The sequence below is a fragment of the Ailuropoda melanoleuca genome, chromosome 6, assembly GCF_002007445.2.
Source record: "Ailuropoda melanoleuca isolate Jingjing chromosome 6, ASM200744v2, whole genome shotgun sequence".
NCBI lineage: Eukaryota > Metazoa > Chordata > Mammalia > Carnivora > Ursidae > Ailuropoda > Ailuropoda melanoleuca.
The window spans coordinates 75027990-75042580 of NC_048223.1; the positions used below are offsets into that span (position 1 = coordinate 75027990).

A 14591-nucleotide genomic window follows, 5' to 3' on the forward strand; every position below is an offset into this window, starting at 1 on the left:
AAAACTATCCCTCCCAGATGTCAAAACAGACTGTAGTGCCTCCATAATTAAAACTGCGGCATGGATGCATGAATTGTTGGACAGACCAGTCAAACTAATAGACATTCCAGAACAAGACCCAAGTGCATAAAGAAATGTAATGTATGACAAAGATGGTATCTTGGCCCACTGGGACAAAGACAGACTTTGAAATAAATAGTGCTGGGACAACTGGGTAGCCATTTGAAAAAAGGTCAGCTTTGATTCACATTTCACACCATAGAGAAAAAAAAAAAAAAACCAACTCCAAATGGATTAGAGATCCAGATGTAAGTAGTGGATGAAACTGTGGGTGAATTCCTCTTTAACACTGGGGTGGGACAGGCCTTCCAACTATGATTCAGAATCCAGAGGCAAGAAACTAAAAATTGATCATGTTTATTACATAAATATTAAAAAAATTTTTTGACAATTAAGCACCCCAAACTAGTCAAACGACAAAATATTTGGCACACCAGGAGGAGATGCTTGTAACATACACCGCAGACAAAGAATTAATATCCCAATACAGAAAGCATTCCAAAATATTGAGGAACAAACGACCAAAAACCTGGTAAAAAAGGAAGAAAAGAGACATGAACAGACGATTCGTAAAACAAGATACAACAGCGACCCTCAAACACATGAAAAAATATTAAAACTCAGAGTTAGAAAACTGCAAAAGAAAACAACCCTGAGATGCCACTTCTCACTTTGTAAGACTGGACAAAATTAAAAATTAGGACCACACCTTCTGTTGGGAAGCTGGGTGATACACACTTGCAGACGTTGCGTGGAACTGCTCCTTGGTGCAATCCTTCAGGTGGATAGTTGGCCAGTGTTTCACAGCAGCGCATTATATTCTCTGTTTTTTGGTCCAACAACCTTACTTCCAGAACTCTTCCCTTCAATACAAAATACATATGCGCATAGTTTGTAATTGCGAAATACTGGAAATAACCTGAGTGCCTTGGAGTTCCATCAGCTCTGTAGGGCACAAGCACACAGCAGAAATCGTGGCAGTATTGGGGAGCCAAGAGGCTAGGGCTCCCAGGATGTTCCAACACAGGACGGAAGCACAAAATCCTATCTAGAGGACGCTACCTTCCTCGTAAGAGAGAAGCCGGTGTGAGATCAGGCTGGATCCGGACCTCTCTTCTCTTTCTGTTTTCATGGCTGCTTGAATGCTCTCTGCTTCCTCATGCACGGGCCTCCTGCTCTGCTCACGGGTCCAAGCAGCGGGCTGTTCATGGGGCGACGGGTTCCCTTCCCAGGGAAGACAGGGAGGGCAGGACCCCCCAACGCTGGCCCTGCCCTGGCTTGGATTGTGACTCCTGGCTTCGTGTGGTCCTGAGCACATCTCTTCAGCCCCCTGGGACTCGATTTCCTCTTCGGTAAAATGGGGGATAATGAATCCTGTACCCCTCGCCTCACAGAGAGGAGGTGGGATCATGGTCATAGTTCATGTGGGTGGAAAGGGCTTTATTTATTATCTACAGGGTCTGCTCGTTGCTCTTTGGGCCTCAGATAAGCCTTGGATCTTCCTCTTCCAGTCCCTTGCCACACACATGCACGCACACACATGTACACACACACACACACACCCCTCCATTCTTTCTTCAGCTGTCAGACATGCTGAGGTGACTGCTCCGTTTGCTTTCCCCTTGGTTAGCGAGGGTCCCATCCACATACACTCCATCTGTGTGCCTGGTGTGTTGTAGGCCGTCCCAGGCCCCAGCTGCCCTCTTACTCTGGGCCTGTTCTCTTGCCCACATTGAGTCTCATTGACCCCTTGTAATGACTCTGAAAAGAAGGTCTTATGGGGCTCAGGGAAGTGAAGTGACCCACCCCAAGCTTCCAGACTTTATGTCAGAGCCTAGTTGGGGTGTTACCTAGTCTCTGGACTCCAAATTCAGTGTTGCTTCCAGGAACCCATCCACTCTGCATCCGCGCCCTAGGCTGGGACCAGGTCTTACCCCCGTACACCTCGCCAGATGTTCCCGTGACAGCCGGCTGCACAGCGATGACTTGAGCGATGGCGTGGTGAGCGTATAGGAACCTTGGACCACCCGTGTCGAATGCAGCCGCCCCACCAGTGGGACTCTGGTCTCAGTAAAGAGCTGCCGGGCAGAACTGGGCTGTTCCCACAGACCAATCCCAGCCAGCACGTCGGTCTTCTCTCTCCGGCCTGTGCCATTTTAAGGGTTGGTCTGAGAGGGTGCCTCTTCCCGTGGGCACAAGGGGGAGGAACATTAGCAGCCCCAGGGGCACCTTGTCTGCAGGCCTCAGGCCCCTGCAGGTCAGGGCTGGGCACAGGTCAGGGCAGGGTCTTGGGGAGAAGGGGCCCAGCCAGACCTGAGCCTCCACAGAGAGGGAGGGGTCCTTGGGCAGGCAGTGGAGGGCATAATTGCCGGAAGGTCATGCTCCAAGCCCTGAGAACTCTGCTTACCAGTCAATAAGTCATTTATTACACCCTTGACAGCATCCTCCTTTGCCTCCGCCCTGGGTCCTGTGCAGCTTGCAGAGGGAAGGGCTGGGCCAGATGAGGGTCTGGCCCTCCAGGGAGAGGGGCTGCTGGAAGCCTGAAGTCAGCTGTCTTCCCCACCTTCCCATGACAGTCCACTGGACCAGAGTGCTCACAGGAGCCCCTGGGAGGGCCCTAACCACTGCTGCAAAGAGCCGGCTGAACAAGTTCCCAGGTGCTTGAGCATCTCGCCCTCACTGCCCTATCCCTCCTTTCCAGGGCTCCTTCTAGGGAATCCTAGTGCTTGTGGGGGAGGCTCAGTCTTCAGAGCTGCCCAGAAACCGTGGCCTGACAGAGCTTGTGAAGGGGCACACGAGGGCCCATTCCCAGCTTTCCCACCTAGCACATGTCACGGTGGTGCCCATTGCTCACAGGCATGGAGCACTTGGAGCAAAGAGCACCTTCACAAGTGAATCTAGCTTCTGAACAGCCGGGAGGTCGTCAGGGTGTGTCTGCGCTTCCCCCTTACAGGTGGGGGAACTGAGGCAGAGAGAGAGGGATGACTTACCCAAGTTATCTCGGGACTTGCTTTGTGGCTGGCTGAGTGTTCACCCTTACCAGGCCCTTTCCACCCTGAGTGGCTGAAAAAGATTAAGAAAAGAATCGTTTTAGACTGTTCTAGATTGTCTTTCTGGGGCACCCTGTCTTACCTCCAGGATTTACCTCCAGGGAACTCAGCAGGAGATTGAGAGGAGCTGTCAGGGCCTTAGCTCTGAGTGCTCTGAGAGGGTAAGTGTGTGGGCCAGTTCAGGCACTGGGGAAGCTGGTGGCCCTGCAGCCTGGCCTCTAGTCTTCCTGGCGACACCATATTCAAAGTGGAAGTCAGGCTTGAGCAAGAGCAAGCCAGTGGCCACTTTCAGTGGTCTGTCCACACAGAGTGACCTGGTTGACCCAGCTTGTTTCTGGGCAGGAATGCTCCAGAGACGGCCAGCTCCCTTCTCTCTGCCCACTCTGCCCTCCCTGCCACATCAGGCCTCTGACTCTGGGTACCTGAGCCACCTGTCCCCTCCCTGGAATATGTCATACCCTTCCTTTGGACGCTCACCATGGGTAGACAGCTGGGAACAGCTTTCCTATAAGGGAAATTCCAGATCCCGCTAAATTCCAAATTCCATGGCCTTATCTGGCACCATTCTGTCTGGCCTTCGATGGGCTTCCTGGTGTGGGAGGAAGGACCTCTCTAACCTCAGAGCAGTTATTGGGGGGCGCCCACACTTTCCCATCATCCAAGCTCCCTGGGTGTGTCCCGGGTTTCAACCATGGCTGGGACACACAGGTCACTTATACAGAGAGCAAAAAACATCAGTTTGGGGAGAGGAGGAAAGGGGGGAGGGGTGGACAGTGGGTTTGACAGCAGCAAGCAAGCTCCATCGTGGGGTCCTTGTCTCGTGTAACCCTTTCAGAACAGAGATGCCACACCAGAGCAAATCATGGCCTCTTGCTGAGCCTCAGTTTCCCCATCTGTTAACTGAGGGGGGTTGAACCAGTGGACTCTGAGGCCCCTGGCAGCCTTCAGCTGCCCGTTTTCTAAAACCCCCTTAGCCCATCAGCCTGTAGAATTTCCTGATGTCCCAAGAGGGCCATTGCGACACTGACTGACTCGTTCCCAGCATTTCCTGTCTAGCCAGGACCCTGTCAACAGAGGCGCTGATGAGACAGGGCCCTGCAGCTGCAGGAGTGCGCCGTCCCCATGTCAGTAGAAGATGCCTCCACACGGAGTGCCCCCCAACACCCCCTCTCCCACCCCCCCACTCCTTCCTATCATCCAGGTCTTGGCCCAGATGTCCCTTCCTCGGAGAGCCCTTCCCTGATCTGCTGCCCCTTTTACTTTTCTTCTAGCATCTACTGCGAGCTGGGATGGTTATTTATGGCCTTTCATGCTGGCTGGTTTTTTTATCTGTTACGCTGTAGCCTGTAAACTCCAGGAAGGCAGGCTGTGTCACTCACCAGCAACATACCCACAAGGCCCAGAACAGTGCCTGGCACAGTGTGGACCCTCGATGAACAGGGGCTCGGTGAACGAATAATCAGGGTTGTACATGTGAATCTAGTCCTGGAGTTTCTTCAAAATTCACATGCCCGGCCTTCACCCCTAGCAGTTCTGGTTTAGGAAGCCTGCGCGCACCAATTTTGACCTCTCAGTTGCATACTGCTGTAGACCCGCTCAGTGGTTCTCAACCTTGGCTGAATGACGGGATCACCTCTGCCTGGGTTCCCCCCAGAGATTCTGACTTAATTGGTCTTAGGGTCTGACCTGGGCATTGGGAGCCTTAAAAAGCACGCCAGGTGATCTGTCCCACTAAGGTAGAGGGCCCCAGGGTCCAATCCTCTCCAAGGCCTTTCTGGTCCAAAGTTCTGCCATTCTTGGAAAGCCCTGCAAAGTTTAAACCACTCTGGGTTCCACATGGCAAGCCGAAACCTCCGGTGGGGGGAACCTCCTTGCCCTCCCCTCCTGCGTTGATAAAGAGAGAATAGCCCTGTTCGACCCTCATGGGCAATCTGTCAGGGGTGTGCCCAGGGCCCGGTGGCCTTTCTCCAGGCGACTTCCCGGGACCTGGTGGCTCTGTGCACAGCCCAGCACCTCCCTTTCCTGGCAAGAGGGCTGAGCTGTGTTGGAACCTGTCTCTTCCCCTCCCTTGATAGCACACAGTTTTAAATAAGATCTTCATTTACCAGAAGTTCACACCACAGCTTATGTGTTACATGAGAAGTGGCTATCTCGTGCTCACGGGGAGTGCACGGAGATGCAGTCAGGGGGTCTGGAGGCGAAGCGGCTGCAGGGGTGGGGGGGGCGGGAGGAAGGAGGAACCCGTGGAATCCGAGCTGGCACCCGGCCCTGGCCCTGGCAGTGCCACGCTCCTCTTGGCTCAGCGAGTGGCGGGTGGGGGAGGTGCCCCGCTCTGCCAGCTGACCTCACGGCTGCTGGAAGGCTCGGAGCTGGGTGCGAGTGTGATGTCACCACCAGCTCTGCCAGCTGCCCTCCCCCGCCCCCCCCCCCGTGCTCCTCTAAATCATTTACACGTCCTCAGTGGTTGGAGCAGGGGCTCTTGCTGTTGACCTGCTAGGTGCCTCCGGCCCTGCCTTGGAGGCTGTGATAAGGAAGGGCCTTGGTGGCCGTGGACAGATGCCCCTCCTCCCCCGCCATGTCCTGCGTCACTTCATGCCCCCCCACCCCGCCGGCCTACATAGCATCAAGATCAATAAACAAATTGCAGTTGTATAGGACTGGACGGTTTCTAGGGTGTAGTCACACGCTCCCCCCAACCGCTCCTGATGGGTATGATTACCTTGTTTGTGCAGAAGGAGAAACTGAGGCTCGAGGGTTAAATACCCTGGCGGCAGAGCTGCAGCCTCGAGCCAAGATCTCTGAGGGCGCTGCCTGGGCCCGGTGGGAGACTGGAGGGCAGGTCACCTTCACGTCTCAATGTGGCCTGCAGTGTTTTTACTCTAGTGCTCTTTGTCTCTTCTCGGACCTGAAAGCCAAGAGATCAAGGATCGAGTATCAGAGTGCCTGTGACCTTGAGCTGGGCTGCTTCTCTCTCTGGGCCTCAGTTTCCCCGAAGGTAAATCCAAAGAGTTGGATTAGGTAGTCTTTTGGGAAGGTTCTACCCTTCAGCTCCTCCTTGCTGGTCGTCAAGTGTGCCCTCACATTGAAGAGATGGGGGACGACTGTCTTGCGGTGGCCCTGTCACAGGATCCGTGGTACAAGGCCGATGTGCATGTAATAAATATTGAGCCGACAAATGCTAAGCCGCATCCCCAGCCTCTGAATAAATAAAAAGTTGCCCAGAATAACAGCCCGGAAAATGCTCGGGCTCCAGCCAGCACTCACCCTCACCCCTCCCACTGGCCAGGCCTTTGTGCCTCCTCCTCCCACTGCCTCCCTTCCCCCTCCTGTCATCCCCTGTCCATCACTCACTCCAGCCCCAAAGGCAGGCGCTGTCCCAGACTGGCCTTAGTTCATGGCTCTGCAGATGACAGCTGGAGGACAGGCCAGCCCGGCCCTCATGGGGCTGGGGGTGTGGCTGGGGGGTGTACTTTTAATCCCCACTGCCAACCAGAAGTCTTTTCTTCTTTGTGGGACCCTCACTAGCATTTCCGGCCCCCTCCCTGAGAGATCAACTAGCCAACTTCAGCAGAGGCCTTCTACTCTGACTGCCCCTGGCTGAGGCCAGCAGGAAATTAGGGCCAGGGGACACATAGGTGGCCTCAGGATGCTCTAGGATACACCGGTCACACTTAGTTTGATACTGCTTTGATGTGTACATGAGGGTGTGTTTCCTGTCTCTGGGTGTTACAGTTCAAGGTTTATAGGGGCAGAGACCCAAGTGTCAGGTCAAGCATCAAGTCACAGAATGTTAGAGCTGAAAAGACATCTCTTTTTTCACAGACAAAGCAACTGAGGCCCCAGGTGGCTATGTGGGGGGTAAGGACACTTGCCCAGGGTCACACAACTAGAAAGTGGCAGAGCCCGGATTTGAACCAACATCTAGGGCCTGTGCCCTTAATCCCCACTGACAGTGCCCTCCTCCCAAGGCCCTTGTTGGAGCCCCACAGATGACCCCTCATCCTTGGGATTCAGTCTAGCCCCAGGGGAGAAGTCCAAGCCAGGGAGATCCAGGCTCCTTGGTCCTATTCTTGGTTTATGGACCTCCCTGGGAAGATAGTGCCCCATCAGAAAGGCTGCTTTCTGCTTTGTGAAAGGAACCACTGTCACATCAGGGGGTTTCACGGAAAGTGTAGGGGCCGGTCCCAAGACGTAGAGCTTTCCCATGGGCCCCCAAGCTGTGTGAGAAGCAGCCAGCAGCCTCTTGGAGTGGAAGGCTCTGAGCAGAACACATACCGCCTTTTTGTGGCCCTTCTTAGTCTTCACAGGTGGTGTCTCCATGGAGGGTTCCAGCAGTTCCGTGCAAGAGGCAGTGGGGGTTTCAATCCCCATTCTCCAGGTGAGAGCACCAAGGCACAGCTAATCAGGGAACGTAGCCAGAGTCTGGTGGCTAAGGCCATGGCCCAGCCAGTTCAGGTCTGGGTCTGGGTCCCCTGCTGCCCAGCTGTGGGCTGGGGGGACTCGCTGAGCCCTCCTCCCCTGTCCTCTTACGGAGGTCCCAGGGCCAGTGTAAACTTGTGGGGCCTGAGAGCTGGCCTGGAGACTTGGTATCTAGAATCCCTCCTGGGGTCAGAGGACCAGATGCCATTGTCCTCAGCTTCTGTAGGCCGAGAACAGACCATCCTGCCCGCCTTCCTCCCCAGCACCCAGGGCAGGTCCCCTCCTCCCCTCTGGCTGTGAATGCAAGGCCTCTGTCGCAGGACTCCTGGCCTGCTGCTGCTGCCTCTGACATTCCGCCCCAGAAGATAAGGATCCTGTCTGGCGCCTGAGTGCTTTTTTCCTCCTCCTTTCCGAATCTGTTCCCTGATTATCTGCAGACAGCCCCTCACTGGGGGGCCACCAGGGAGAGGGTCCAGCGCACAGAGAAAGACAGGAGGGGGTGGCGACCAGGAAGGCCGGTGGCCACCAACAGGTCAGACCCTGCTCATTCCCCCATCCCCGCACCCATCTGGGGACTTGACAGCCATTATCTAAGCCCCCCAGCTTAGCAGAGAGCTGAGGGCTGGTTTCCCTGGGTAGACTCACCCACTTTGGTGGGAAGAAGGGATATGTGGACTGGGGGCCGGGCCAGAGCAGGCCAGAGGGTGGGGTCTCTTCCGTGGTCAGCGTTCCTCAGCACTGGGCCTGGACAGTGCCCAGAGGGGATGTGGTAACGGCTACAGCCAGCCAGACGGCCACATCCTGTGGGAGACGCTGGCCCTTCCCAGGCCAGACTGGGGCTGAGGACACTTAGGGACAGAGGAGGGAGAGTGCTCGAGGGTTCCTAGAGCCTCTCCCCCAGCTCTGGGGACTGGTTTTAGAGATGGCCAGGGCTAGCGTGGCCTCCTGGCCTCAGCCTGGAAACAAGGGACTCCCCATCACCAGGGCCCAGGATCTGGCTCCGTGGGGGAACCCCTGCCTTAGAGTGCCAGGGACCCCCTAGAGAACATCTGGTCACATTCAGGCAATGTATAGATAGGAGACCTGTTCAGAACAAGAAGGGATCACGCCCATCTCACCCAGTGACAGGTCGGATGCTCCTCCCTCTTCCAGGGGTCAGGAGTCTGCATCACGGGCCCCACCGCACTGGGAGTTGGGAGTCCTAGAGTCGGGTCAGTATGTTACCGCTAACACGCTGTGTGACCTTGGGCGAGTTCCTTTTCCTCTCTGGGCCTTGCACTCTCCAGCTGTACACTGGGAAGGCAGCCCAGGTGGGATGAGGACATATGGCCTCATGTTGGAGGTAATACCCTGGCTTGGGGTGGGCATCCATAAGTGTGATCGTGTCCCGCTGTCGGCAGCTCTGGCTAGGGACCTCAGGACTGGCGAAGCCCTGCCACAGGAGGCTGGGCAGGGGGTGTCAGGAGACTGAGGGGTCAGCGATCTCTTTCCATGAGTGTTTGCTTGGGCAGGCTCTGGAAAAGGCCCTACATCCTCCCTGCTCCCAACCTCCACTCACCCTCCCTTCCCCCAGCCCCCTAAAACCAGCTGGGGGAAGGGAAGCAATGCAAGATCATTTTTTATGGCTTCCTGGCCCCGGAGCCAGAGGGCTGGGGACTGGGTGGTGTGGGCTGAATTCCTGAGCCTCCCTGTCGGGAGCCTCCAGCTCGTAAATATGAAGCCCGGGGCTGGGAGGATCTGGCCGTTAAGCTGTCAGCAGAGCGCCCACTTAGAAAGTCGTAAAGTGGTTCTCGGAGCTCCTCGGAGCTGGGCCCAGGGCTCTCCCACCCCACCCGGGTGGGCAGTGGACTCCTCACTTGCGGGTGTCGGACTCCATCTGCCTGAGCCCCCATCTGAGCCACCAGCCTCCTGTGCTTCTTACCTGCTGCTGCCATTAGCTGTGCCTCAGTTTCTCCTCTGTGAAAAGGAAACCTGCTGTACTTCTGTGGGGGGATGGATGGGAAGTCCAGGCTCGGGGCTCCCTGGAACTCTTGGCAGGCCAGTGGAGGTCTCAGAAGGCATAGAGGGGTCCCGTTCCTGGATGTCTCCTGAGAACAGTGAAGCCCCCATTATTTCTAATTCCCTTCTCTGTGTCTAGCCTAAGGAGACCCGGAACCTGCCCCAAGGAGCACACAAAATTGCAGTTAGGGGGAGAGGATGGATGCCTATGAAGAAAGGACTTACGTTTTCTCTAGCTCAGAGGTGGAAGGTCTCCATGGCTGGGATGAGGGAAAGCTTCCTGGAGGAGGCAGCATGTGGGCGGGACTTGGGGAATATGAAAGTGAGAAGTGGGAATGGGTGGGCACACGAGCCTGCCTGGACTGGAGCCCAGGGTGGGTGTGCAGTGCAGTGGCAGTGGCTAAAGAGCCAGGACATGAACTTGCCGGGGGCGGGGGGGAGGAATGCTGTGAGAGCCGTGGGGCTTTTTGAACACGTTGCCCAAGGACCCCTCTCTCTGGGTCACCAAGACTCGTGCTTATGTGGACAAGCTCTAGCAACAGAAGGGGTCAGTCGCCGCCTTTCCCACTGCTTAGCCGCGTGTCCTTGGACAAGTTAGCCCATCTGAGACTCCACCTTCAACCGCAACACGGAATTAATAGCAACCTACCCCATAGCCTCCATTGTCAGAAAGTTTCAATGACACGTTGTGGGGGGCTGGGTATCACTCAGTGGTTAGGGGTCTCTGGAGTCTGGTAGCCTGGATTCAAAACTCAGTTCTACCTCTCACTGTCCACATGGCCTTGGGTGCTGACTTGACGTCTGGGGGCCCCAGTTCTCCCGTCTGAGAAGTGGGGTACGGTAGTGGGCATTCCACACTGGCTGTTACTGCATGAGGGCCGTGTACCTTACCTGTCGCAGGGTCGGTGCCTCCATCCTCGGCCTGGGGCCTCTGTAGGGTCGGAAGGGGCGGCTTCGTTGAGAGCAGGAATGGTCTTTATTAGCGCTCCTTAAGTTCTTTTTTCTGTCTTGAGACATGTTTAGTGCTCACCTTAAGGCAAGTAAGAACAATAAATGCCAGGCCATTTTCCTCATTTGTGGTGAGCTGGGTGGGTCGGGGGAGGAGGGAGGGTAACCTGAGCTGGGGAGGATGAGTAAGGCAGGAGCAGCCCCACCAGGCAGGTAATTGGGGGCTCCTCTGTCTTCCCACAGTGGGTGGGAGAGAAGGCGGCTTCTGTGTCACCTCATTAAACTCCAGCACAAATAGCCCAGCTGCCTGTAAGTCCCTGAGGCAGACATGGTGGGGGGAGGGGGCGGATTCAGCAACGAAATAAATAAATAGGAGTGTGATCATTCAAAATAAGCCGCTCTGGGGGCCCTGCCTCGGGTGGAAAGGCCAGTCCCCAGCGATTTGGGGCCCCAAGAAGGGGTTGCTCACAGCTTTCGGGGGTCGACCTTTCTGCAGAGCGCCTGCTGCTCCCAGAGGGGACCTGAAAGCCCCGCACCCTTGGTTATGGCCCAGGGAGGCCCTGTTCCTGGACCACTACCCCCCCCCATGCTCTTGTCTTTCAGAAGCTTCCACCCGACGGCAGGCTTTGCTGCTCACACTCACTCTTGTCCTCTGTCCTCCCCACTTGCCTTGACCTTGCTTGTTGCATTCCTTCCCCTCCTGGCTCAGACTTAGAAACTGAGGCCTGATAGCTCCTTGCTAACTTCCCTGCTGCTGAGCCGTCCTGGCTGGGGGCTGGGGGCTGGGGATGGGGGATGATGGTAGATGGTGGATGGTGGATGGTAGGGGAGAGGGCAGGTTCAGGTTTGAGTGGCCTGTCCTCCAGCCACCATAAGCCCACCCTGTGTCTCCAGGGGGCCTCTGACCCAGGAGAGGCTGGCTCATCATCTCTCAACTCACAGACACCGAGCAGTCGAGGGTTTATGAGGCAGCAGACAACTTGGCGGATAGTGGGGTGGGTTTTAGCAGCAGCCCTGGGCAACGTCTTCCATGAATGTAAGGTCAACAGAGACCTCCCCCAGGAGAACCTACTAATGGGAACGGGGCTCCTGAAGCAGCAGGAGGCCCAGGCTCAAGGGGTGAATGAGACGGACAGTAGCCATCTCACTTGCGGGGTGGGCAGAAGGAGCAACGGCTGGGTGGCAGGCTGTGGTTCCCCATCGTGCTAAGCAGTTAGGAGCCCCCCACAGGTGTCACTGGGCAGATCACTTCCCCTTGTGCCCTGTCTCCCCCTTACCGGCAGCACCTACCTTATGGGAGGCTGTGAGGGGTCAGTTGGAGGGTCCCTGAGAAGTTCAGCCCAGGGCTGGTAAATCGGAGGTGCTCGGAGGTATGCTCCATGCGTCTCCCAACGCTAATATTCGTATTTGGTACTGATCTAGACAGGGCCCAGCCAAGATCGCCAACTCCACCCCCACCCCCGGTCCCATTCTCTGTTCAGCGGAGAGTTCCCCAGGTGGGCAGTGGGTAGCTGGCTCCCGGGCTGTGAGTGTGAGTCCGTGCCAGAGGGTTCCTGGGTGAGTCTGAAGCCCAGATTTCTCAGGGCAGTGTCACAGGCTCCTCTCCTGCTTCTCCACATGCGCCTTGATGTATAAACCTCCGGGCCAGCCCTCAGGGGGCAGCCTGCTCCATGGGGGACACGGGCCTTGGGCTTGAGCAAAGGTAAGCAATGTCCTACGTGGGGTGCTTGGGGGCGGGCAGAGCTGGGCCCCTGGACCTGCAGACAGGTGCCAGAGGGTGGCGTGCTCGATGCAGAGCCAGCCTCCCCCCCGCCCCCCTGCTCCTGTACTCTCATCTCTCAGTCCCCGCCAAGAAGGTCTCCCTCCAAGAGAACTCCAGAGACTGTGAGCCGTGTTTCTCTCTCCGCACCCCTGAGTGGCACTGCCACTCCCCTGCCATGTGGCCTGCTCCATTTGGGGACGGCTTGGACAGCTGTTGGTCCAGCCTAAATCGGCCTCCTCTGGCTTCCACCCATTGGCCCTGGGCCAGCCACTTGCCACTACAATACCTCCACTGATATAACCTGCTGAGCATTAAATTCCCCTTTGCCCGGGACCCGAATATCACCAGTGAGGAAGGAAGGCTCTCGGGCCATGGCCAGTGCCCCCAGAAACCAGTGGTCCCAAACACCGAGGTGCTGCATGCAGCCTGCCTCTGGAAGACTCCAGCATGGGCACAGGGCCAGCACGGTGTGTGTGGGTCTGGAAGGGCCAGCTTTATCCCTTGTCCTGCCTTCTGCTCCCTCTGACTCCGGCCTCCCGAGGGGCCCACGCATTGCTTCCTGTTAGGGTCATGGCAGGCAGAGGCCAACGACAACAATTTCCTCCCTGCCCGGCAGATGCCTGCCTTGTCTCTGACCCAAGCAGATACCCACCCCCCTCCTGCCCTCCCATATGCCCCCCCCCAACTAAGTGGTCTCCTTTCTAGGAGACCAGGGGGAGGATGGGAGCCGGAGCAAGCTGAAGGCGTATTTGATATTTCTGGCCAGCCTGTCTAGCCTGAGAATGCCTGTGGCTGAGAAATCAGAAGAAAGTTCCTTTGATGGCCCTTAGAAGTAAGAGGAGGCAGGCTCATGGGTACTAGTCCCAAGAACCAGAGACAACTTTGGTGCGGATTCCTGCCTGGAGGCGGGATCAGGGTGACCTGCAAGGCTGCTTTTCCTTTTACGGCCTGGAAGTCCATGAGTCCCTGATTTTCTGGCTTTGGGGCTGGATATCTCTGAGTCCACCATCACGGTGGCCCCCATGTATGTGAGGGACTGTTCCACACACTCGATGTGCATCGACCCCATTCATCCTGAAAGCCTCTTTGGTAGGAATTCTGTCCCTATCTTCCAGAGAAACCAAGTGACCAGCCAGGGTGTCCTGGCTGTGTGCCTCCAGACCCCACCCCGTGATCATCGCACCACTGCCGGGTCTTCCATGGTGCCTGGCTGCCTTCTACGGCCCTCAGAGCCTGTTTCTTAAGATTCAGTTAGCTGTGATTGGCTCCAGCTGGAGGAGAGGTTGCCCAAGCATCCTTGAGAAGCCTGGTGGGCCACAAGTGCCCAAGGGGTCCCCTAGAGAGACCATAACTGCAGCAGGAGCCCCCCACAGGCATCCTAGACATCGCCTTGGCTTGTCGCCAAGGCCTCCTCAAATGCTCTGCATCTGTACTGTGGCTCAGCCCTCTGGAGTCAGAGGCTTGCGTCATGGAACCTGGTGGCTGACCACGTCCAAGGTTAGTGCTGGCTCTGGTGGCCCTGGTCTGCTCAGGGAATGGGCCAGAGGCCACAGGGAGCACGTGAGCCCTAGACCGAGAGCTGCCCTTGGGAATGGCCTTGTCCTCCCCCACTGCCGAGGGCTGCCCAGGTAGCCCTGTATGATCTGAGTAGGGGGAAGGCAGGGGAATGTGCTGTGGGGCCTATCTAGCTGTGTGCCTGGGAGCATGGGCCGACTCGAACAGCAGCTGTAGTAACAGGCACCCAGACACGAGGCTCGCCTTCTTCTCCACCTGGCACTGCACCAGGAGGTCTCTATCTTTAAATCACAGGCTGTCAGAGCTGGAAGGAGCCTCCCATTACCATGGCCCAAGTCGAGGCCCTCAGCCTCTAAGTGCCGCCCAAGGACACGGGATCATAATGGTGCTCCTGGGCCGTTCGAGTGGGTTAAGGCCAGGTTAATCTTAATAATAAACCTCTAACAATGGGGATCATAACAGCTCAGGCCTCGGCCCTGTTATCTCACACATCACCTCTGGTGAGATTATAGCACAGAGAGGATGTGGGGCTGGCCCAGAGTCACAGGACGGGGAGATGAGACTTTCCCCAGCGTCCCCAGCTCCTAGGGAAACACACACGTGGCCTGGCGCTCCAGGAGGCCGCACAGAGGAGCTGCCGGCGGTGATGGGCGTGTCCTCTACCTGCACGGTCCCACGTGCTAGCGTTAGCCGCACAAGGCTGTTGAGCGCTGGAAATATGGCTGTGCAGCTAAGGAACTGAATTTTTCATTTTAATTAATTAAAGATTAAACAGCTAGTGGCAGCCGTGTTGGATGGCATGGCTCGGGAGGTTCTGGGAAGATGCCATCCATCGTGTG

The 14591-nt window shown here is 56.4% G+C and overlaps 1 protein-coding gene and 1 long non-coding RNA gene across 5 annotated transcripts in view; one reads left to right on the plus strand and one right to left on the minus strand.

The window, feature by feature from the left end:
* UNC5B (unc-5 netrin receptor B) overlaps window positions 1–14591 on the plus strand; it is an 81719-nt gene that overhangs the window by 12660 nt on the left and 54468 nt on the right. The window lies entirely within an intron of this gene.
* LOC117802695 lies at window positions 489–7515 on the minus strand. 4 transcript variants are annotated; one of them, XR_004626152.1, is made up of 3 exons: window positions 5830–6284; window positions 770–3123; window positions 489–589 (listed from the first exon to the last, which is right to left on the minus strand). It is a non-coding gene; the product is annotated as an uncharacterized LOC117802695 (long non-coding RNA). The 4 variants fall into 4 exon arrangements; XR_004626154.1 differs by adding an exon at window positions 7386–7515 and having other exon boundaries at window positions 506–3123; window positions 5830–6015; XR_004626153.1 differs by having other exon boundaries at window positions 506–2206; window positions 3051–3123.